We start from the raw sequence: 23,565 nt of genomic DNA, 5'->3' as shown, positions 1-23,565 counted from the left end.
ATTTCCAGATGAAAGTTCTGGGTGAGGCACAAAGAATTTTGGGCATCTGTATCTATCGAGATAGATCACGTCGGATGTTATCTCTCAGTCAGGAGTCTTACATAGACAAGATACTAGAGAGATTTAGCATGACTAACTCCAAAAAGGGGTTTCTTCCTATGGCTGCAGGGGTGCATTTGAGCAAGTCTCAGGCACCAGAGACACCGGAAGAGAAAGAGCGCATGACACGGATTCCTTATGCCTCGGCTATAGGATCAATCATGTATGCCATGATATGCACACGTCCGGACGTGGCATATGCATTGAGTATGACAAGTCGATTCCAACAGCATCCAGGTGAATCACATTGGATGGCTGTCAAGAACATTCTTAAGTACCTACGGAGGACTAAAGCTTGGGCATTGACTTATGGAGGTGAACAAAAGCTATGCGCAACCGGTTACGCAGATGCTAGCTTCCAAACGGATCGAGATGACTCAAAATCTCAGTCTGGATTCGTTTTTACTCTTAATGGCGCTGCAGTCAGCTGAAAGAGTTCCAAACCAAGTGTTACAACAGATTCTACGACTGAGTCCGAGTACTATGGCGCGTCTGAAGCTGCAAAGGAAGCGATATTGATGTGTCAATTCTTACAATGACTATCTGTAGTGCCTAGTTCGACTGACCAGATCACCATCTATTGCGACAATAGAGTTGCCATCATCCAAGCTAAGGAGCCTAAGTCTAGCAACAAGTCTAGACATGTACAACGGAAAGCTCATCTAATCCGAGATTACGTGGAGCAAAAGGAGGTAGTGATAGAAAAGATTGCTACATATAATAACATAGCAGATCCTCTCACTAAACCATTACGACAAGATAAGCATGAAGGGCATATTAGTTCCATGGGAATTAAACGTGTTCCTGAGTTGTAGTACTCTTTTATGGATTAGATTCATTCTCTTTTGTACTCTATACGACATCATCGTGTTGATATTTATATATTCTGTTTTTCATGTGGATTTGTACGACAATTTTGAACACCACAAAGTGAACTGAACAAACATTATATTTTTGGTCCTTAATTGCCCACGTGAGCTGATAACTCTGGCAATTATTTTGTGACGTTGGTTGATTGTGGGTTCAACGAGCCATAAGTCAAAAGGTTGACTGACCAATCACAGAGGCGATTTATACGGATATCTCGTAGGACACAATTGTGACATCGACGTGGAGTCCTAAATGTTTTATAACATTCGGTGTCAGGTCGTGGATAGGACCTCCATGATGATCCTAAGAGTCGATTCTTTTGACTATCGTCTGTCTCTTGAGTCTAAGGCAGATTTTGGGTGACTTTGGTTTCTTTCTCACGGTCATCCGTAACAAGGGGCCAAGTAGATTTTTTCTGGGTCATTTCATGCTGTGCTTAGGTCGGAAGGAGTCGAGTTGAAGGAAATATTCAGCCTTTATCAGGTACTCGATATTTCTCAAGGCCACTCGAGGAGCTGTAACTGAAATGCATGGCCATGCTGGAATACGAATTCGTTTTATCAGTTAAGTTACTCTCTAGTCGGGGAAACCACTCTTGATACAGATCGAGTGTATAATACGACCTTTGCGGATCCGGATCTGCAAATTGTTTTACATTGAGTGGGAGAAATTTTAAATGAATATGAGAATCGGTTATCGCACATACACTTGTACGGATAAGTGGGAGTTTGTTGGAGCTGTGTCCTCCAGTTAGTGCGGATAACGTTATGACACATACACTTGTACGGACAAGTGGGAGCTTGTTGGGGCTGGTGTCCTTTACAGTTAGTGCAATAACATTTAAATCTCTAAAACGATCAAAGGGTATAGTTTTGTATTATTATCAGTTGGTCCACGTTTATCAATAACGGTTGGCTTGCTAGATAAGTTTGACGTTATTGTCATACAGATGGCGGTGATCAACTGGTCCCTAAAAGTCATACATATAGGATACGTTTGAGAGATGCGACGGTATGAAAATACAGTCATGTTGATGCCTAATATGACTAAGCAGTTAGTCGGAGTTATTGACTAATAATTAGTCAAACGCGATGTTGAGATATTTTATTTAATACGGATTGAATAATAATGGCTAAGGCGAATTAAGCAGTTAATTCGTAAATTAAATATAAACGATTATATTTGATTAATGTATATTGAATAAATTAATTATACAATATTGTCATTATCGGACATGTATTATTATATCGACTAATTTATGTTACTAGACGATATTTTAATAACCGATAACCGATGACGATTTATAATAAAATCGCGTCATATACATTTAGCATTTTCGAGTCGGACCACGAGTTAAAATAAAGAGGAAGTGAAAGCCCACTTCCCCATGGTGCACTCGGTTTGGCGAACCAAGAGAAACAAAAGGAGAGCTTTCTCTCCTTTTGTAACCTAATTCATTTTGAAAGAAAAATTAGGGTTTTTGAGAACATTTTTCTCTCAATAACCTAGATCTCACATCTAGCAAAACTCACACAAAACTCTCTCAATATTGCAAGGCAATTAGAGAGTACATTCTAGCACAAGGGCATAGTCTCAGACGGTCTTGGGTGCAACGATTAGGAGGAAATCTACGTTTATTTCTATCTTAGGCCGAATTCTCAAGGACCCGAGGTTAATTCTTGTGCCTTATCATTTTCTCTATTGTTTTTCGTTTATGACATTTTATCACATGTAAAATTTGCGTTATAGTCCTATATTTTAAGGGTTTTATACGGATATTACCCTACAGTTTTTATGGAGGATTTTAGCGTTTATGGAAAAGACTTTGACTCATGTTTGCATAATCTTTCTCTTGTATTGCAAAAATGCGAAGATGTTAGTTTTGTTTTAAATTGGGAAAAGTGTCACTTCATGGTCAATGAAGGAATTGTTTTGGGTCATTTAATCTCGGAAATGGGCATCGAGGTCGATAAAGCTAAGGTTGAGGTGATAGAGAAACTTCCGCCTCCCGTGAATGTTAGAGGGGTGAGAAGTTTTCTCGGTCACGCGGGTTTCTATCGCTGTTTCATAAAAGATTTCTCAAAAATCGCAAAACCCCTCACTCAACTCTTACTTAAAGATGCCCAATTCCATTTCACTAATGAGTGTGGTGAAGCCTTTAATAGAATCAAGGAAGCACTAATCTCGGCACCGACTATTCAACCACTAAATTGGGAACTACCGTTCGAGATTATGTGTGATGCTAGTAACTACGCCGTTGGAGCGGTTCTTGGCCAACGGGTAGGGAGAGCTCTACAAGCTATATACTATATAAGCAAGACTCTTGATTCTTCCCAAGTGAACTATGATACCACCGAGAAAGAGCTTCTTGCCATTATCTATGCTTTGGACAAATTCCGTTCCTACTTACTTGGATCCAAAGTGATTGTCTTTTCAGATCACCGCGCCCTTCGACATCTCTTGATAAAGAAAGAGGCAAAACCAAGGTTGTTAAGATGGATTTTGCTTCTTCAAGAATTCAACTTGGAAATAAGAGACAAGAAAGGAGCCGAGAATGTAGTAGCGGATCACTTATCAAGGATCCGGTTTCATGATGAAGAAGGAGAAACACCGATCAATGACTCTTTCCCCGATGATATCTTGATGGCTATTCAAACACAACTTGAGAGACATATCACCCCATGGTTTGCCGATTATGCCAACTATATTGTTGGAAGAGTACTCCCTCCAAACTTATAATACAACCAAAGAAAGAGGTTCTTATTCGAAGTAAAGAGGTATTTTTGGGATGACCCAAATCTTTACAAGGAGTGTAGTGATGGGCTCTACCGGAGGTGCATCCCTCAATGGGAGATTCAAGGAGTCTTGGAAGGATGCCACTCATCACCTTACGGTGGACACCATGGAGCAAGGAGAACCATTGCAAAAAAAAATTCAATCGGGCTTCTACTGCCTACAATGTTCCAAGATGCAAGGGAATTCATCCTTCATTGTGATGCTTGTCAAAGGACGGGGAATATCTCTTGGAGGAATGAAATGCCACAAAGGGGCATACTAGAGGTGGATGTAACACCCCCATACTCCAAGTGACTTACCAGGACCACTCAGGTATAAAGATGCTACCATCTCGGTTGCCCGAGGCAATGATAATCATAAGACAAGAACGAAATGGTATTTAAATAGTATAAAGTTAAGTGAAAGATTACAATCCAAAACCAAATACCAAAATACGGTTACATGTTCTCAGAACCAACTATCTGCTCTACCAAATGAAATGTTTAATAAACTACATAGACTACAGCGGAAGACTCTATCATCTGAAAGTGGCACATCCCAGCTATCCCATGTAACTCGACTCATACCTGCCCAACAACTGCTCAGTATCCCCGAATGGATCACCACAGTTTTTAAAACAATAAACGGGGTCAGTACTAATCACACCATTTATATAATCCAACAACACAACAAACAACACATCTCAATCATCACAGATATACTCCGAACTCCATTCCCAACTCCACAATACTGACTACACACTAAAGTGTGTAGCCCTACCAGAGTGCCCAACGCAACAGGTCACTCCACGCCGCCAGTGGGGGACCGCAGCCATTCCCACCTAATCCCCGCTCATCTCCGTTGAGCGATAAACCCAAATTCCTTAATGTGCACATCCCTTCTGTGGCGGGTTCCACAGAAGGCGAATAATGGGCGTGAAGCCACTCCCGCAAGTGACTCCACTCAGCCAGGGACGCGCCCCGAAGAACACAGACAGATACAACAATCACAACTACTAAACAACAATCAACACCAACAACCGTCACAATACTTGTATGATAACAATCAACAAACACAAATCACCACAAACACATTATGGGACTAATACTGAGTAGGCCAAACCCTACCTGGAAAGCAACACAGTCAGACGATCTCAACAGCTGTTATCAAAAGGCCTCTTTTACGAATCCTCCTCCTAACATACAATCATACAATTACTACCAAACAATAAATAAAATAAAACCCCCAAATCCCCAAATTAGGGTTTAACTAACTTTGACGAAATACCATAAAAATAGTATGTAGATCTTACCCTCGACGCAAGGATTACAAAGGTATAAAGAAAGACGAATTTCGACCTTCCAAGCTACGGGATTTGCCAATAATGCGATTGATGCGAAGAACGTAGCTTGTTTTCTCTTTTGAAAGTAATTAGGTTTGTAAAAGTGTATTAATAAAGTGACGGAAGTGATTATATATTATATCGCATTATTAACAAAACCCGACAAATCATCCCCTCGAAAACTGGCTACTCGATCGAGTAGCTGACATACTTGATCGAGTGCCGCCTACTCGATCGAGTACCCAACATGTCAGAAACTGTTTTAAATCGTAAATCACCCTTACTCGACAGAGTCAGGCCTACTCGATAGAGTACCCAGAAACTCATAAAACCGTAGTATTACAGTCTTCCCTCCTTAAAAAGAACTTCGTCCCCGAAGTTCAAACCACAACAAAACAAAGACACACACTACTACACTCCCGACTCAACAACCAAAACAAAACTCAACATGAAACATGTTACTAATCCAAACTCAACTCGACTCAACCACAACAAACATACCGACACAACATAAAAAGTTATAAAAAGCTCTTAAAAACTCTTTGCAATCATCTCCTACCCCCCTAAAAGAAACAAGGTTACGTCCCCGTAACCATACATACCTGATCAAAAAGGAAAGAGTAACGCTCTCTCATGGCATCCTCCGCCTCCCATGTAGCTTCCTCAGTCTCGTGATTAGACCAAAGGATCTTAACCAAAACTGTCTCACCACTCCTAGTCTTCCTAACCTTCCGGTCAAGAATCTGCTTAGGTACCTTAAGATATGACAAAGACTCATCTAGCTCTAAGCTCTCTGCCTCTAACACATGTGACGGATCACTCACATACTTCCGCAGCTGAGATACATGAAACATATTATGCACCCTCTCTAACGCAGCTAGCAAAGCCAAACGATATGCAACCTCTCCATCCCGCTCTAAGATCTCATAAGGCCCTATGAACTTCTGACTCAGCTTGCCTTTCTTCCCAAATCTCATAACCCCACGCATAGGAGACACTTTCAGAAGAACCTTATCCCCAACCTGAAACTCTATATCCCGGCGATGTAGATCTGCATAACTCTTTTGCCTATCCCGAGCCGCTCTCATCCTTTCCCTGATCATCTTAATATGCTCAACCATCTCATGTACCATCTCTGGTCCTAGAACCACTGCCTCAGCACTGTCGTCCCAACAAATTGGACTCCTACATCTCCTCCCATATAAGGCCTCGAACGGTGCCATACCAATACTAGTATGATAGCTGTTGTTGTAAGAAAACTCTATCAAATCTAACCTCTGTTCCCAGCCACCACCAAAGTCCATCACACAAGCTTGCAACATATCCTCAAGAGTCTTGATCGTTCTCTCAGTCTGACCGTCTGTCGCAAGATGAAATGCCTTACTCATCTTCAAAGTTGTTCCCAAAGATTCCTGCAACTCTTTCCATAACCTTTAGATAAATCTCGCATCTCTGTCAGATACTATGTCCTTAGGGACTCCATGTAGCTTTAGCACATTCTTCCGATAAGCCATAGCTAATTGTGCCTTAGTCCATGTATCTTTCATTGGCACAAAGTGAGCTGACTTGGTCAGTCGATCTACTATTACCCATATCATATTGTTACCTTGTTGACTCTTTGGCAAACCCACGATAAAATCCATAGAAATGGATTCCCACTTCCACTCAGGTACCTCTAGAGACTGAATCTTACCTTGTGGTCGTCGTTGTTCCCCTTTAACTCTCTGGCATGTCAAACAACGGGCCACAAACTCAGATGTTTCTTTCTTCATCCCATGCCACCAGAACTTGTTCTTTAAATCCTTGTACAGCTTGTCACCACCTGGATGTACTGAATACGGTGTACAATGAGACTCTGTCATGATTATCTTTTTCAGCTCCTCATCAATAGGGACACACCACCTACCATCAAACCTCAAACTACCATCTGTATGTATAGAGAATCGAGACACTGTCTCTTTCTTTAGTCCAGCTCTCCACTCAACTATCTTAGGATCCAACGCCTGTTTTCCTCGAATATCGTCATAAAGATCAGGCTGCACTGTCAAATCTCCCATGGCATCCCCTCTCTGCATCATATGTATCCCAAACCTCCCCACCTCATCTCTCAACCTCATTAAAGATAGAGATGTACACAAAGAATGTACACTCTTCCTACTCAAAGCATCTGCAACAACATTGGCTTTCCCTTATGGTAGATAATATCCATGTCATAATCGCCAATCAGCTCCATCCACCTCCTCTGTCTTATGTTCGACTCCTTTTGAGTGAAGATGTACTTGAGACTCTTGTGATCCGAAAATACCTTAAAGGTCGCCCCATAAAGGTAATGTCTCCAAATCTTAAGAGCAAACACCACTGCACCCAACTCTAGATCATGTGTAGGATAGTTCTCCTCATAAGGCTTCAATTGCCTAGAAGCATAGGCAATCACCTTCCCGCTCTGCATCAACACACATCCCAACCCATTCTTTGAGGCATCTGTATAAACCTCAAAGTTCTCGATCCCTTCAGGCAATGCTAAGATAGAAGCTATGGTCAAACGCTCCTTTAATGTTTCGAACGCCGTCACAACTCTCATCCCAACGAAACCTGTTCTCTTTCCTCATCAAAGCTGTCACATAGTGGCCATACCTCGACGTGAAAGTTGTCTTTGGTATGTCCACCTCTCTAATCTTCACTTGATGGTACCCCGACCTCAAATCAATCTTGGAAAAGACTGATGCACCACTCAACTGATCAAACAGGTCATCTATCCTTGGCAAAGGATACTTGTTCTTCACCGTCACTCGGTTCAACTCCCTGTAGTCTATGCACAACCTCAAACTCCCATCTTTCTTCTTCACAAAAAGAACTGGTGATCCCCACGGTGATACACTAGGTCTAATGTATCCCTTCTCTATCAGATCATCTAACTATTTCCTGAGCTCCTCCATCTCTTTAGGACCCATCCGGTACGGTGCCTAAGAGATTGGCCCCGTTCCGGTTTCAACTCAACCGTGAAATCTATCTCCCTCTTCGTGGCAACCCCGGAATCTTCTTAGGAAAGACATCTGCAAACCCACCCACCACTGGTATATGATCAACCATCGGACTCTCTATCCGGTCATCCCTCACATGGCACAAGATCAAAGGGCATCTCTTCCTCAGATAGGACTTCAAGGTCACAACTGCAATCAACTTAACTTTGGGTTTGACCACAAACCCACGATAAGACACACTAACACCCTTAGGACCTCTCAAAGACACTTTCTTTTGATTACAGTCTATCTTAGCTTTGTACTTTCCCAACCAATCCATCCCGACTATCATCTCAAAACCATAGAAAGGAAACTCTAGCAAGTCTACAGGTAGATCAACTTGCCCAACATCATAGATACATCCCTATACAACCTCCCACATGATACAAACTCACCCGAAGGTATAAAAACTTTCTCACTTACAGACTCATATACCCTTAAACCTAACTGTTTAACATGACTCGAAGATACAAACGACTGAGACGCCCCCGAATCAAACAAAACAAAGGTATGAATACCGTTAACAAGAAAAGTACCAGTGATAACATTTGCATCGTCCTTAGCTGCTTTCTTGTCCATCATGAACAACTTTCCACTGGTCTTCTGTCCACCTCTCTGGACAGTACTGGCTGATGTGGTCGGCTTAGCACCCGACCCCTGATTGTTGTTGTTGATCGTAGCTGGTTTCTGATAAGAGTTACCGGCATTGCGGTTACCTCCACCCTGGTAGCTCTGACCTCCCCGGTTAGACCATGACCCAGACGGTCTATTGCTCGCATAACTCTGTGCCGGCCCCTGAGAATAGCTCCCCTGAGCTGATCTCTGAAAAGCTCCAGGTACACTCGTGCACTCATGCCTCTTGTGGCCTACACCGCCACAGCCATAGCAGGTCATCCCCCAACTACCACTACTACTCATACGGCCACGCCCAAAGGAAGCCCCAGTACTGAACCCTGACCTAGAAGAAAACGCTCTAGCCTGATTGTGGTTGCCTTTCTTGTGGCTAGATTGGCCACCACCTTCACTCTCAGCCTTTCTTTTCTCAACTACTCTCTCCTGAGCCATCTCCACCAACCTCTCAGCTCTCCCAGCCCTCTCATACGCTTCCTTAACATCAGTAAGGACTCCCACAGGTAACTTGTCCATGATCTTGAGGGTCAACTCCCTTTCAAATCTCAGCGCTAGGTTCTCCTCACTCAAACCCATGTCCTCGGCATACCTAGACTTCTCATTAAACTGCTTGTAGTAATCAGTAATTGACATATCAGATGTCATCCTAAACCCATCAAACTCCTCCCTCAGCTTACTCCTCACATGTTCAGGTACAAACTATTTCCTCATAGCCCTCCGAAACTCTTCCCAATGTATAGCAGGTAAGCCCTGCTTCGTATACATCTCTCTAGCACTCACTTTCACCTTGTCCCACCACTCACCAGCTGCTTCCCTCAAGTAGAACACAGCTTGTTCTAACCTCATCTCATCAGGACAGTGTACCAGGTCCAGTATGTTTTCCATCTCACGATGCCAGTTGTCAAGAAGATTTGGCTCCCCGGTCCCCTTGTACTCTTATGGGTTAAACCTTGCTATATAAAGGCTGATCTTAGAGTGATCAACCTCATTATCCTTTCCCACTCTCTTTAGGGCCTCAGTAAGAGCATCTTGATGCCCCAACATCTTAACTATATCGTCGATGTTCCTGTTCTCAGCTCTTGCATACAAAGCGTTTTTCTTGGGTGGCATCTTGAAACTATATAAGAAAGGGTAGATATAAACATACGCACTATAACCCCAAAACACGAAAACAGACTGCCCAGAACACACTCGATCGAGTGCCTAAACCTACTCGATCGAGTAGAGGCTACTCGATCGAGTGCCCACCATACTCGATCGAGTGCCCCGACTTCAGACCCAAAACAGACCTTCTGATCTCTAACATACTCGACCGAGTAGCACAGCCACTCGATCGAGTACCCAAAAACATGATTCTGGTTATAAAAACGTCAAATACCCACTCGATCTAGTCAGACCCACTCGACCGAGTACGTCACCTACTCGATCGAGTACCCCCTACTCGATCGAGTCATGCTAACTTGTATATACTACACGCATGTTACCTATCATATCCCAACATACTAGACAAATTTATAAACTCAACATTATAATCTAACTACGCATGCGATTCTACACAACTTCTCATTCAATCATCAAAACAACTATTTCATGTTATCAAATGCCACATAATAAACAACCATTATGCTTCTTATACAAACAAAATATATATATATATATATATATATATATATATATATATATATATATATATATATATATATATATATATATATATATATATATATATACCTCACTAACTTTTCAATCACCATATCAATCTTCTACTCCCAACATCCATCAATTCTCAACATATATCGTCACATTCACATACAAGCTAACAAACACCACACATGACCTTGATATATACCCCCCCCCCCCCCCCCCACAATGACCGGTTCAAAATTGTAGGGCGAGTTCGCGACTTTAGGACGTCTCCCAAGTCTTTGCATTAGCTCCTACAACCTTTACCCCGGGTTCATTTTAATTGACTCCCTATATTCGTTAGATTCATTGGTTACAGGTTTCAGGATCGTCGCTCTGATACCATTTTGTAACCCCCCCCATACTCCAAGTGCCTTACCAGGACCACTCAGGTATAAAGATGCTACCATCTCGGTTGCCTGAGGCAACGATAATCATAAGACAATAACGAAACAGTATTTAAATAGTATAAAGTTAAGTGAAAGATTACAATCCAAAATCAAATACCAAAATACGGTTACATGTTCTCAGAACCAACTGTCTGCTTTACTAAATGAAATGTTTAATAAACTACTCAGACTACAGCGGAAGACTCTATCATCTGAAAGTGGCACATCCCAGGTATCTCATGTAACTCGACTCATACCTGCTCAACAACTACTCACCATCCCCGAATGGATCACCACAATTTTTAAAAGAATAAACGGGGTCAGTACTAATCACAAAATTTATATAATCCAATAACACAACAAACAACACAGCTCAATCATCAAAGATATACTCCGAACTCCATTCCCAACTCCACAATACTGACTACACACTAAAGTGTGTAGCCCTGCCAGAGTGCCCATCGCAACAGGTTACTCCATGCCGTTAGTGGGGGACCGCAGCCGTTCCCACCTAATCCCCGCTCATTTTCGTTGAGCGATAAACCCAAATTCATTAATGTGCACATCCCTTCTGTGGCGGGTTCCAGAGAAGGCGAATAATAGGCGTAAAGCCACTCCCGCAAGTGACTCCACTCAGCAAGGGACGCGCCCCGAAGAACACAGACAGATACAACAATCACAACTACTAAACAACAATCAACACCAACAACCGTCACAATACTTGTATGATAACAATCAACAAACACAAATCACCACCAACACATTATGGGACTAATGCGAGTAGGAAACCCTACCTGGAAAGCAACACAGTCAGACTATCTCAACAGCTGTTATCAAAAGGCCTCTTCTACGAATCCTCCTCCTAACATACAATCATACAATTACTACCAAACAATAAATACAACAAAACCCCCAAATTCCCAAATTAGGGTTTAACTAACTTTGACGAAATACCATAAAATGCGATTGATGCGAAGAACGTAGATTGTTTTGTCTTTTGAAAGTAATTAGGTTTGTAAAAGTTTATCAAGAAAGTGACGGAAGTGATTATATATTAAATCGCATTATTAACAAAACCCGACAAATCATCCCCCCGAAAACCGGTTACTCGATCGAGTAGCTGACATACTCGATCGAGTGCCGCCTACTCGATCGAGTATCGAGGTTACTTGATTGAGTACCCAATAGGTCAGAAAGTGTTTTAAATCATAAAATACCCTTACTTGACAGAGTAAGGCCCACTCGATAGAGTACCCAGAGACTCATAAAACCGTAGTATTACGGTGGAGATCTTCGACGTTTGGGGAATTGACTACCAAGGGCCATTCGTGACATCCAAGGGAAACAAATATATCCTTGTGGCCGTAGACTACGTCTCAAAATGGGTGGAGGCAATTGCCACCCCAACCGATGATGCAAAGACGGTCACTAAGCTCGCATCACTTTTGACCAAATATGGTGTTCAACATAGAACTGGCTTAGGATACCATCCTCAAACATCGGTCAAGTTAAAGTTTTAAATAGAGAGATCAAGCAAATTCTTGAGAAAGTTGTAAACAAGACTCGTAAAGATTGGAGCATGAAGCTTGATGACGCTCTTTGGGCGTATAGGACCGCCTATAAGACTCCCATAGGAGCTTCCCCTTACAAACTTGTCTACGGGAAAGCATGCCACTTGCCAATTGAGTTAGAATACAAAGCTTTTTGGGCAATCAAAGCTCTCAACCTTGATCTCAAATTAAGTGGTAAAAGAAGGATGATACAAATCCAAGAGTTGGAAGAATTCCGACTAAAATCTTATTAGAACGCAAAGATCTACAAGGAAAGGACAAAGTTGCTTCATGACAAGAGATTCAAACAAAAAGCCTTGCAGAAAGGAGATAAAGTCCTTCTATTCAATTCCCGATATCGACTCTTCCCCGGGAAGTTGAACTCTAGATGGATGGGTCCTTATGTGATCACCGAGGTAGGAAAGTATGGAGACTTTGAGATCAAATCGAAAGACGGAAGCAAATTCAAGGTCAATGGCCAAAGATTGAAGCCATATTATGAGGGAGCATTCATTGGAGAGGTCGAGGTCACCTACCTCGGGCCTCCTCATCCTTGAAGAAATCATCAAAAGGATAGTTTGGTGGAGTCCTCCCTAAACCACCACTTGTAAATATACAATCCTTCTAACTTGTATTTTTAACTGTATTGCACTTCTTTCATAAACATGATTCTTTCCATGAGAGAAAGTGAGGAGGGGCACTAATCATTATGATGAATGAAGGAACTAGTTTTCAAGTATGGGGAAGCCTTTTTATCGAAGTAGAGGAAAAGCAAGGGAAATCCGCTCGTCCCGAGAGGCAGACGACCGTCCAAACAAGAAATCCGAGCGGCCGACAGAGAATCCGCTCATCTAAAGAAAGCCGACAAGCAGCTATTTTGTTCTGATCCAGAATACGAGCGTCTCTTGAGCCAATCCGCTCGTCTTCCTTTAGACGCTCATCGCAGCAAAAATCCGCTCGTCTCATTTGCAACGATTTCTGGGATTTCTCACTGCAAGAGAATCCGAGCGTCCTTATTGAAATCCGCTCGTCCTGGCTGTTGCAAAATTTGGAATTTCTCGCTGTAAAATAATCCGAGCGTCTTCCCAAGAATCCGCTCGTCCCAAAACGCAAAAATCCGAGCGTCCCGATGTCGAATCCGCTCGTCTCCCTGCGTCCTTTATTTCAGATTTTCGCGATTTGATATCTCCCCCACCACACAATACACTTCATCCTTCCTTCCACTTATAATATAAAAACTCACTCTCTTATGACTCCAAAACATATCCCAAGCACACATTCACTCCACAAAAACAAAAACCCCCAAATTCTAGGGTTTCAAAAAGATTCAAAAGCAAATATCTAATCCACAAAGAGCATCTCTATATCTCAACAAAGCAAATTCCAAATCTACAATCAAAGAATGGGACCAAGAGGATCTTCATTTAGGGAAAGAAGAAGACCAAGATTGAGAGGAAGCTCATCTAGTTCTCACATCAACACTATAAGGAGGGAACATGAAGAGATTGTGGATCTCACCAAGCTTGACGATTTTTTCAACATTGAATTTGTGAACGATGTTCAAAGGCTTGTCTTTCACCGACTACTTGGTAAGAATATTCTTCCTACCAAATTTCTATGCCATAAAACATTGAGAAAGCTTGGAATATACCATCAAACGGAAGCCCTTTTTGAGTTGTTTGGTCTTTCTACCTTGTTCCACTTACATGAGAAAACCTACCGACCTCTTGTTCTTGAGTTCTTAAGTTTCTTAAAGATCACAACTTTGAACAAAACAATTTGCATAGATTTTAGATTGGAGAATGTGACAAGGATGATGACTCTTGTTGAGTTTGAAAATGTACTCGGTTTGGATGTTTCGCCTACTCGAACATCAAGACCTAAGAAGTATAGTGTGTCACCATTGTGGAGAGCCATGACCGGTCGAGACTTTTTTTATATCAAGGAATGTTTAGCATTTCACATCCAAAAGCTATTCTAAGGCTCACTTACCGGTTCTTATCCGGAACTATTCTTGCACGCTGAGACCCGGCAATTGTCAATGAGCTTGATCTCGTATTCACAGAATCATATCTTGAGATCCAAGGAAAGATTGGTTATCATTTTAATGCACCACTTGTACTCCTCGAGAAATGGGCTAAGTTTCGAAATGGAGATGACGATGGGATGAAGCATATCGTCAATGGAGGACTCATTACAAGACTCGCAAAACACTTCAATCCAAGGTTTAATGAGAACAATGAGTACACTCCCCTTCCGGGAAATACAAGGATAAATGAGGAGCTAATCCTTGTGCAACATCATTGGATAACCCACGAGGGTTTTGAAAAGAAAATCAAATGGATAACAAATGGGAGCAATCCTCTCTACTTGCCAATGAACGGTTTACCGAGAATTTCACCAGGGAGGGGTCCTCTATGTTGGAATATGTGTCCTCCGACTATAATGCGATCACGACTGTTGATCATGATGATCACATGTTTAAGTCTCATTAAAATGAATACAATTGGGAAGTAATATTGTTCTTTGTCACAACCGGTCAACATATATCGGTAATGATTGGCTGACTAGAGTTTGACATTCTTGTCGTGTGACGGTGGTGATCGATTGACCCCTAGGTCATACCTAAAGGGCAATACTCTTAATTGATTATTTAATTAATCGTATAATGTTACGAGTTAATTAAATTACTTGAAAATTGACGGACGATTTTGGAAGTAAAATTTACGTATCAAATTGAAATGTGATTAAATGAGATACGGTCTGAGTAATTGAATTGTATCATTACTCGGATGAAATAATTGTTTAATGTAACAATTAAATTGAATGAATTGTTATAAATACAATCAGTTGTGATTTATAAATTGGTAAAAATTTTGGCACAAGTAAATATGAAATTACTAAGTCAATTTTTGTATGTGACGTATTTTTATTAATACGTTGATTTTTAATATGTTAAAGATACATAACAAATATATGTGACATGTGACATGTAACATATAGACAATTGACAAAAATAATATGGAATCTATATTATAGAATGGGCCGAAAATTAGAAGGGTTTATACTAATTATATGTTGCTTGTAATTAGTGGAAAACACAATGATTAAAAGGAAACCTAGCCATGCAAGCCTATTGTTCCTTGTGAAGAACAATTTCTCCATGCATTGGCTCACCCTAAAGCTCCTCTTACACGGTTTTGGGGAAGCAAATGTGATCATTGTTTTTCTTTAATTTTGCCTAATAATATACTAAAGGTAGTGTATTATTTCCATTCCATTCACTCATCCAAAAACACAAGTTCTAGTGAGAAGAAAAATCCTCTCTTCTTCTCTCTTAAAAACCGAAATTTATAAGAGTTTTATAAAAGTTTTTGGTTCAATTTTCTATTAAAATTAATATTATACTAGTATTGTAATATTAATTAGATTAAGTGTTAAGCCTTGGGTATAATACATAGGGAGAGATCTTACACTTAGATCTTTATTCTTCCATTGGAAAAGCTCAAGAACAAGAAGAGAAAGGTGATCTCTCTTGTGCCCTAATAGCCGAAATCTACTATGTAAGGACATGATTTCTCCTCTATTTATATTATTGTTTGCATGCATAAGATCCGTAATTAATTTTATGACAAATTATTTAGACATATAAGAGTATGTTAACATGTATATGAATCTACATTTCCTTCAATCGGTATCAAGAGCCACGGTTGTTTGCATGCAAATTGGTTAAAAGTTTTTCCGAGTTATATGAATAACAAAATAAAACTTGTAAAATTTGTGTTATTATGATATATCACGAAATTATTACATGCATGTTAATATTTCTGGTCCTAAAGTGTTTTAGGATATTTTGGTTAATTTTTCGGATTTTTATTGTTCATAATTTACAATAATGGCATTTAAATGTGATTTTATGAGTAAAAATGTCATTTTTGGTCTAAAAATAGCTATACTTCAATTTTCACTTGGTTTTTGGATATGTTGTTACATATATTATTTTGAGATAACCTGTAAATTTTCATAATTTTTGGACTTGTTATGCTCGAAAAATGAATTTTTCATCATTAAATTCGGATTTAAGAGAAAAATAGGTTAATATGAGTTAAATTTCGAATCTGGTCATAAAAAATTAATATGTTGTCACATGCAATTTTACAAGATGTGTGTAAAATAATTGGCTATAAAGAAGTCATTTAGCATGATTTATGAATTTTTGAAGAAAAATAGCATAAATAGTGACATTATTAGTGAAAAATTAATAAAACATAATCTATGACTTAGGAAAAACGTCTAATGTTGCATTTTATTATATTTTTCAGATATAAAATTGAAAAGTTAATGAAAATAATTTTTCCATGTTTTTATGATTATTTTATTATAAATTGATAAACCGCAACATTGTTTTTCCTAAAAATTTCAAATTTTTAACCTAAGATTTTGAACATTATGAGTGTCATGGAATTTTTCCATAATGTTCATGAATTTAAATTTCAAATTTTGAATTTATTTGAAATTTTTAGATTTATTTGAAGTTTAATGGCTTATTTTTGTAATTTTTGGTCCATTTTGAACAATTTTATAAATAAAGGTTAATTATGGTCAAATTATTAGTGAAGACTATATTTTGAGTCCTAAGAGGTTAGGGTAATTAACTTATGCATAAATATGAGTTTATGCATTTTTGTGATTATAAAATGTTGAAATCACGCAAAATCAAGTAAAACCGAGTAATATACGATATTGGCTAATTAAAAGGCGATTTAGCATAAAAATTGAGCATGTTCATACATATTATAATGCTGCATTTTCTTTATGATTGTCATAATTTTAATTTATGTAATTTTTGAATTATGTAATTTTACTTAGTATGGCCTTAGATTTTAATTGGTATTTCCCGAAATGTATGGGAATATCGATTCGGTTGTAATTTTTATTGTGATCTCGTATCACCGTTTTGTAATTTAATAGATTTATTTTATTTTAGTTACAAATGTATAATAGGAAATTATGTAATTTATTATGTAATTTTATTCATTCCGGAGTTCCAAAAGACGGATTACTTCAAGAATGGCGATACATAAAGGCGGTGTTACCTCGAGATGTGTGCCACAACCGAAGTTCAAGGGACCAATGGAGTTGGTTTCCGAATATGTAATAGATTAATAGTTTTTCTATTTTAGGAAAGGCCATACTAGGATTTTTATCTTTATGCTTGCATTTTATTTTATGTCACATGCATCGCTAAATCGCCATAACTAAACATGCATCCTTATTTTATCGAGTTTATCGACCGTGTCAATTAGAATTATCGTAGTTCACCGCTTTAGTTCACTTATAACGTGATAGATAATAAATTGACATGACCTCTCGCTAAAACTATCAATTGAGACATAGCCTTACCAAATAGTAGAAACCATGAAAACCTATTTCACGAGGGAGTGCACTCGGCTACCCCGTGGTACAAACCTTGTTACGTAGGGGAAGTGGGTGATAAATGTCTAATCCACCGAATTCATGTTGATGAGGGTTTCATCGGCTACCCCGTGCCTAAGTTAATGTGGGTTTGGATAATGGACACATTTATTCGAAATTTGGATTGAACTCAACAAAAGTAATTGATAAGGGTTTCATCGGCTACCCCGTGCCCTTATTGATGTGTTTTGGGCTATAGATAAATATTAGAGTAATTTTATCGACCAAGAGTTCTAAAAGTAGAATCGATTAAAAGGTTAATCCACCGAGTTATATTGATGAGGGTTTCATCGGCTACCCCGTGCCTAAGTCGATATGAATTTGGGTCTTGGAATCATTTATTCTAGTTGGGTAGAGGTCACTAGAAAAATGCATAAAACTTGTTTAAATCATTCATTTTTACGAGTATAATTAAAACGACAAATGTTTTACTCCTTATATTTTGTTTTGTAGACCACTTCTTATTCATAACAAATGGCAACACCAACTCCTAATGCTACACCACTCGCTACTTCATCTTGGCTCCGATCCTTTATGGATCGATGTAAACTTGAAAAGAATGGGTCAAATTTCTCCGAGTGGGATGCCCAACTCAAATTAGCTGCCGAGGGTGACGACAAGCTTCGTTACCTTACCGAGGCCTCTCCACCCGAACCCTCCGCTAGGTCCACCGCGGCCACTAGGGAAGCCTATGAGGCTTACCAAAAGGAGTCCGCCGCAATGAAAAATGTATTAATATTTGCGATGGAGGCGGAACTCCAAAGGAGAGCCTTCAAAATGGGCAATGCTAATGAGATTTACTCCAAACTTGTGACCATGTTTTCACAAACTCCGCGGATCGTCCAATATGAGGCGGCCGCGGCATTCCTTGATCTCGACTTCAAAGAGGGCCAAAAGGTTAGCCCTCATGTGCTCAAACTCATGGAGCTTGTCGAGACCTTGAAAATTCAAAAGGTTGAAATCCCCAAAGAACTCATCGTAGATAGGATTCTACACTCCTTGTCTAAAGTCAAGGCATATGTGCAATTCCGGGTGAATTTCAACATGCAAGACAAGGACGTGTCTCTTGAGGAGTTGCACAAGTTACTTGTGCAAGCCGAGAGGGACATGGGGTTAAATGTGAACCCTCCCAAGGATGTGCTTAACATAAGCACAAAGAGTAAGGGGAAGTTCAAGAAGAGTGCAAGAAAGGGTAAAAAGCAAGCTCCCACATTTACCAAAGCTAAGTCTTGTGAAGCTAGCACCTCCAAAGTCAAGAAGGGTCCTCTTGACAAATGCCATTATTGTAATGGCATGGGACATTGGAAGAGGAATTGTTCCAAATACCTTGGTGATATCAAAGCTGGAAAGATCACTCCAGAAGGTAAATGACTAACCTTCTTTTATGTTTCTAAATTCAACTATGGTATGATGATGCAAAGTTGTGATAATGTATCTCCTTTTTATTGTAAATAGGGCCTCCACCAAGCAAAGACAAGGGAAAAGAAAAACAAGCATGAGAAACCATGGAGAAGCTAAGGATAGCTTTTATGGAGCTTTGTTTTTCATTGTCTTATTTTAAGTTATGTTTTGGATTCTAGAACTTTGAGTTTCCGTGTTCGACATGGAAAAGTATTTTGGATAATGAGTTGTATTTTGGATGATAGTGACTTGGTTTGCAACCCAAGTCACCCGTTTTATCATTTATCCTTTTAATGTTCTAAAATTCATCTTTAAATGCTTGCGTTTTGAAACATAAGATCATTCACTTAAAGGTGATCTAATAGACAATTATAATGACGGGTTTCATTATATGTCCACATGCTTAAGGCTTGTGTATGATCATTTATGAAGTGATTTTGAGTCTATGAACTCTCTTAAAGGTATGTCAATCACCAAGTACACACATGAAATCAATTACTATTAGTCTGTCTATGAGATAGTTCTCCTTATACTTCAACATCATTGATTAGTGTCTCATATACTATCTTTGAATATATAGTGTATTTATTCTAAAGATAGAGTGGGAGAAAAAATGAGGACACAACACACAAGGCAAGATAAAATTGTGTACTTGTGTAAATGTAGATCTACACAAGAGAAAATGATTTGAATAAAGGTATATCTATTTACATAGTATACCAAATAGATGAGATCTATGGTCTCAAGTTAGTTCTATATAACTAATGAGACCAAGTGTAGTAATCATAAGAGTAAATTCTCAAAATAACTACACGAGGAGACCAAAAGAAGTTTTGGATAAAAATGACTAATGTAAAGTCTTAACAAGTTTTGACTAAGTTCTATATGATAAATTTTGACCAAATAGTTTCAATCATGAGTTTTACTTAAGAGCCTAAATGAATCAAAGTAACATACTAGTTATGATCAAGATTAAGTTGCAAAGATTGATATTTCGATATCTTCAATAGCCAACGTTTTAACCACGCAAATGTCATTGCTTAACCTCGCTAGGAAATGGTTAATCCTCCTTCCGAAAGAGTATTCCGAAGGACGTATTCTAGATATTGTTTATATTTGAATAATGACATTACTACACATCATTATGACATGAGTGTGTTAGAGATTTAAAAATCTCTTTCCGTAAAAATTTGAGATGAGACCACTTCAAAATAGGCTTTTTGAAAGGATATGATGGGAACATATATGGTTTTATCCTAGTAACTTGGCAAAGCAATTTATATTTTTATCTTTGACAAATTTCGATCGAGAAGTCAATTTCGAAATATGTTGAATTGAGTGGGAGTTAGGAAATTCTCATGTGAAGACATGGAATTTAGTGGGAGCTATCATCCTTGAATGTATAAAACTCATTACTCATTAAAGAATGACGAGCTAATACCTTCTTTCATAAAGAAGCTTTTGAGTTTTCAATTCTGGATGAAAATGGACAATGATGAATCCAATTACATCATGGGATGTTGGATTAGTATTAAAGAGATACACATCGTATCAACATATACATAGGATATTCATATGAATGAAAATGGAATTAGCATTAGCATCATGGTAGTTCATTGAACCTGAGAACGGTTGATCTCATGATTATCAATAACTAATGTTTCCGCCATTAGAATAATCATGTACATGTCCAATTTTGAATCATATGCATAAGAGCATGATGATTGGTTGGTGAGCCATAATAGAAACGTCATGAATTCTCAAGTAGAATCCGATGAGCGATTTCGGTGTTTGACGGAATACTCGATTATGTGACAATAGGTTGCACATATATATGAAATCCGAACACAGGTAAGGATTTATGAGAATCCTAAAACTTTCGAGCTAGAAAGAGAAATGAGAAGCTTTGGAAAGATGCTTGGTTGAATAAGAAGTTATTCAAAAACAATCTTTCCTAGTAAAGCTAGGACTTGTGAGAAGTGCTAAGCTGAATAATCTTGTAAATTGTTACAAGATTCTACAAAACATATACCTAGTGCATTGTGTGTGGATGGAACACTTGATCGGTACAAAGTTGTATTATTCATCGCAAATTCGTTCGTTATGAGATAAGCGATAAGAAAGTTCTTTCAAATTAAAGAACCAAAACCAAGGTCGAGAACCTTGATGTGCACTTGGTAAGATTCATGCTATGAGAGAAAACATGAATGTGAAGGAAAATGCAAGTGTAAGAAGTTTGAACACATGGACACATGGGATGTTAAACTTCTATTGCAATCAATAAGTGTTTACACTTATGATAAACATCACAAGATTGCAATATGATATTGACTACCCAAGTGTGATGTCGACATTTGTCGTATGAGTTATTCTTAACTCACCCTGTACATTGTTATATCCAAACGGGTTGTAGAGACAATTGAAACCCGTTAAAGTGAACATGGATTAACATTGTTTTTGCCCATAGTTACTTATATGAGGTGACGTCTCGAAGTGACTAGAGTGTGAGGCGATTGATGGCAAGTTCAAGTGCCATACGGTCATGTGAGATGACTAGTCGATCACATAGGCGGTGATTAGGAACATTTTGTCGGGCCTAATGACCGCTTATAGAGTTCTGGCAAATTTATATACCCTGGTCGTGGCGAGAGCTACTATAGTATTCGAATGAGTCGATTCTTTTGACTAAAGACTATTCACCTAAGATGGCACGATTTCAGATTAACTTTGATTTGTGTTACTACGACCTTCGTAAATGGGGTCAAATGGGCATATTTTGGGTTATGATGGCCGTGGCTAGTCGAAGGGAATGAGTGCGATAGGAATTGTCCACCCCTAGTCGGGGTTATAACAATATCTCGGGGCCACTCGAGGAGTAATGAATGGAAATGCGTGGCCACGCTCGGAAAGTATCTATGACGAGATAAGTCCGGTCAATCGATTATTCTCCGGATCGAGGAAACCACTCTCGATATGATCACTTGCAAGTACGACCGAAAGACACCTTGCATTGAGTGGGAGATAGTAATAGGACAAGAGAATTGGTGATGCACACTTGTCGAGGACAAGTGGGAGATTGTTGGAATATGTGTCCTCCGACAATAATGCGATCACGACTATTGATCATGATGATCACATGTTTAAGTCTCATTAAAATGAATACAATTGGGAAGTAATATTGTTCTTCAATCGGTCAACATATATCGGTAATGATTGGCTGACTAGAGTTTGACATTCTTGTCGTGTGACGGTGGTGATCAGTTGACCCCTAGGTCATACCTAAAGGGCAATACTCTTAATTGATTATTTAATTAATCGTATAATGTTACGAGTTAATTAAATTACTTGAAAATTGACGGACGATTTTGGAAGTAAAATTTACGTATCAAATTGAAATGTGATTAAATGAGATACGATGCGAGTAATTGAATTGTATCATTACTCGGATGAAATAATTGTTTAATGTAACAATTAAATTGAATGAATTGTTATAAATACAATCAGTTGTGATTTATAAATTGGTAAAATTTTTGGCACAAGTAAATATGAAATTACTAAGTCAATTTTTGTATGTGACGTATTTTTATTAATACGTTGATTTTTAATATGTTAAAAATACATAACAAATATATGTGACATGTGACATGTAACATATAGACAATTGACAAAAATAATATGGAATCCATATTATAGAATGGGCCGAAAATTAGAAGGGTTTATACTAATTATATGTTGTTTGTAATTAGTGGAAAACACAATGATTAAAAGGAAACCTAGCCATGCAAGCCTATTGTTCCTTGTGAAGAACAATTTCTCCATGCATTGGCTCACCCTAAAGCTCCTCTTACACGGTTTTGGGGAAGCAAATGTGATCATTGTTTTTTCTTTAATTTTGCCTAATAATATACTAAAGTTAGTGTATTATTTCCATTCCATTCACTCATCCAAAAACACAAGTTCAAGTGAGAAGAAAAATCCTCTCTTATTCTCTCTTAAAAACCGAAATTTATAAGAGTTTTATAAAAGTTTTTGGTTCAATTTTCTACTAAAATTAATATTATACTAGTATTGTAATATTAATTAGATTAAGTGTTAAGCCTTGGGTATAATACATAGGGAGAGATCTTACACTTAGATCTTTATTCTTCCATTGGAAAAGCTCAAGAACAAGAAGAGAAAGGTGATCTCTCTTGTGCCCTAATAGCCGAAATCTACTATGTAAGGACATGATTTCTCCTCTATTTATATTATTGTTTGCATGCATAAGATCCGTAATTAATTTTATGACAAATTATTTAGACATATAAGAGTATGTTAACATGTATATGAAT

Source organism: Silene latifolia, chromosome Y (assembly GCF_048544455.1).
Source record: "Silene latifolia isolate original U9 population chromosome Y, ASM4854445v1, whole genome shotgun sequence".
Taxonomy (NCBI): domain Eukaryota; kingdom Viridiplantae; phylum Streptophyta; class Magnoliopsida; order Caryophyllales; family Caryophyllaceae; genus Silene; species Silene latifolia.
The sequence above is the reverse complement of the archived record's forward strand: the minus strand, read 5'-3'. Positions refer to the sequence as shown.